Below are 3027 nucleotides of genomic sequence, written 5' to 3' on the forward strand. Positions count from 1 at the left end.
CCCGATAATTTACTTTAAGTATTTGATTTAGCGTGGAGGCCTAAACAGTTATCGTGAAGTGATAAAAATAGCACCTTTACACCGCATTTATTTCGGTGTTAATTTTATACTTTTCACTTCACTTCACGATAACGCAGAACGGGAATTGACCCTCTGATGTTTCATCCGTTTTCCGATTCCGTTTTCGGACGTTTTTCAGATCAATTCTCCCACTAAAGTGTTCATCCGAAACGTATGTGCAGAAAACTATCGAAAATGGTTGTAAAACGGATGCGCTTTCGGCTGTTTTCCTGAAATTTGTCTGATACAATTTTTCGTTGAAAACGATTTCATTATGAACTTCACAGAAACTTTTTCTTTGTTATAGGAAACCAAACAAAAAACAAATTTAAGATTCAGCAATTATTTCAATTTGAATAAGTAATTTTAATGTGTTGCTTGTGACGGAATTCGAACCTGGGACCTCCTGAAAGCTAACAAATAGTAACACACTTCTCTGCACACTCAGCTACTGGCGAATATATATTGTACATGTTTGAACAAATATTTTAAAATTATTGTTTTGAAATAAGATGATGACATTTTTCGGATACGAAAAATGAACAAATATGAAAATCGTTTTCTGAAAAGTACGTTTCTCTGCGGGCTGGGACTATACTTTTCCAATTGTTGTCCATGAACCAATGACTACAGATCACCTAATCAGCCACCGTTGTATTTGTAATCGATTTTCAGAAAAAAGTTTTCGTAGCGTTTTTGACGTTTTTCGGTTTTGTTTACACCGTCTTCTACCTCTTCCTAGTGATTTTTTAGCGACTGAATGTGTTTTCTGCAGCGATTTTAATTATAAATTTTGATATATTACATACATATCTACTTATGATATAAAATAAAGTGCTGTGTGATTGGAACAAGTTTGTGCGTATGTTTGGTTTGCCAAAAGGCGTAAATTTGCGTGAAAAGTGAGTGCACGTTTGTGGCCAGAACGTTGGCATTGAAAAATCGACCCATGGTAATGATATGCGATTGTAAAACACTTTCAATCATGAAAACCATATTTTATGAACTTTTTTTGCTAATTGTCATCAAGTTTCACTTTGTATATTTTATAACCAAGGAACGGATTTTTAGGACCTAAAAACCTATAAAAAAGGCAAAATAAAGTAACGAAATAGGCTGGAAAAGGCAAAATAAAATAGCGAAAAAGGCAGGAAAAGGCACTAGGTATTGTAAAAAAGGCAAAAAAAGGCAAAATAAAATAGCGAAAAAGGCAGGAAAAGGCAAAAAAAAGGTATTGCAAAAAAAGCAAAATAAGGCACTAAAAAAAGACAGAAAATACGAAGAACAATCAAAAAATATATTTTTTTTTGAAATGTTTATATTACAAGTAAAAAGAGAAAAACTATGAACTAGTTGCATTATATGAAAAATTTGCACTTTGTATCTCTGACTATTTTATCCTTTCGAGTTTCTAACTCATAAAACTTTAATCTGTATAGTTGTAGTAACATTGAACCAAAAGATGCATTTTGAAGTTTTCTGGCAGCATTTTCATTCGATTTTCGCGAAGAAAAGCCTTGAATGTACTAAATGTGCGCTCGACGTAAGTTGATGCAAGTGGAGCCCAATTTAAATATGGAACGTTTGAAACGTTCATATTATCAGGAATAAGGGCTTATTGTCTTCAAGCCTACGTTAGCTGAGAAAACGGCTTTGAATTTTTTCAAGACCAATTTGGCAAGAGGTCCCTGCGCTTCTATAAGCCGCATGGGCATGTGTATATTTTTTAATCTTAAAAAAAAAATGTAAATGCTATAATCACTTTTTAAAGGAAGAAAAGGCAAAAAAAGGCAAATATCTTAAAAAAAAAACAAAAAAAAGGCAAATATCTTAAAAAAGACAAAAAAAGGCAACATCAAATGTGTATATGTGACCTGGTCTACGGAAAGGGGGCTTAGGTGTCAAAAAATCAATTTTCACTTTTTGGTTGATTCGGATGGAAGATGAGATGCTTTTTCACGTGGTGAAAAGCAGAAAATCCTAACTTGCTTAGAAGTGTAGAGAAAGAAACAGTAAACGTCACTTCTTCAGTGTTACTTTTTTAAATGTTCCACACTAGCAACTTACACGATGAACTATAATAATATTCCGACCAACAACAACACTTACTGGACCAACAACAACACTTACTGGACCAACAACAACACTTACTGGAGTTCCGGCGCGGAGAAAAATTAACGAGATAATGAGAAACTGACGAAACGAGTTGCTTACTTTTAACAGGTTTTTCACAGAAAACTAGTTTTCGCACGTAAGCTCCCTTTTCGTAGACCAGGTCACATATACATAATTTTTATGACTTAAAATTTCTTATATGTGCGTGAATTTTCGCTTTTATTAAGGCTTAATTTTTTTTCCAAATATAGTTCAATTTTAGATTTTAATGTAATAAAGAAAACTGAGGAAGACAATTTTTGAATTTTTTATCCACCAAATATATTTTTGTTTGCGCTATGAAATTATGAATCTTCGAAAAAGAATATATTTCTTCACAAAAACAAATTTAAGTGTTATTTGTTTTGTAATAATAATAATAATAGTGGCTTATTTCATCAAAATTTCAACTTTTTATTCTGAATTTTAAAAAAAAATTTAGGTATGCAGTTTTATACCAATGAAGTGCAAGTTTCAAACGGCTAAAAATCGCTTTGATTTCTGAGAGTTTTTCTTTGGTGACGGATTTTTGCACTTTTTTTCATATACATAAGTATAAATTTCTTATGAAATAAAACGCGGAAGACCGTCAGCAACAAAATTTCAACGCAAGTTTTTCTAAAGTGCGCTTGTTGTATTAAAAAACCCAAAAAAATAGCCCTAAAAAAATTCTCTAAAATCAACGCGATTTTTTACCCGTTTGAAACTTGCACTTCATTGCACTAAAATTGTATGGGCTATAAAACTGCGTAGCCAAAAACTTTCCAAAAGTTCAGAATAAAAAGTTGAAATTTTGATGAAAATTTGTTGAAT

The sequence above is a fragment of the Rhagoletis pomonella genome, unplaced genomic scaffold (assembly GCF_013731165.1).
Source record: "Rhagoletis pomonella isolate Grant_MI unplaced genomic scaffold, Rhpom_1.0 Rhpom_scaffold_00416, whole genome shotgun sequence".
NCBI classification, from domain to species: domain Eukaryota; kingdom Metazoa; phylum Arthropoda; class Insecta; order Diptera; family Tephritidae; genus Rhagoletis; species Rhagoletis pomonella.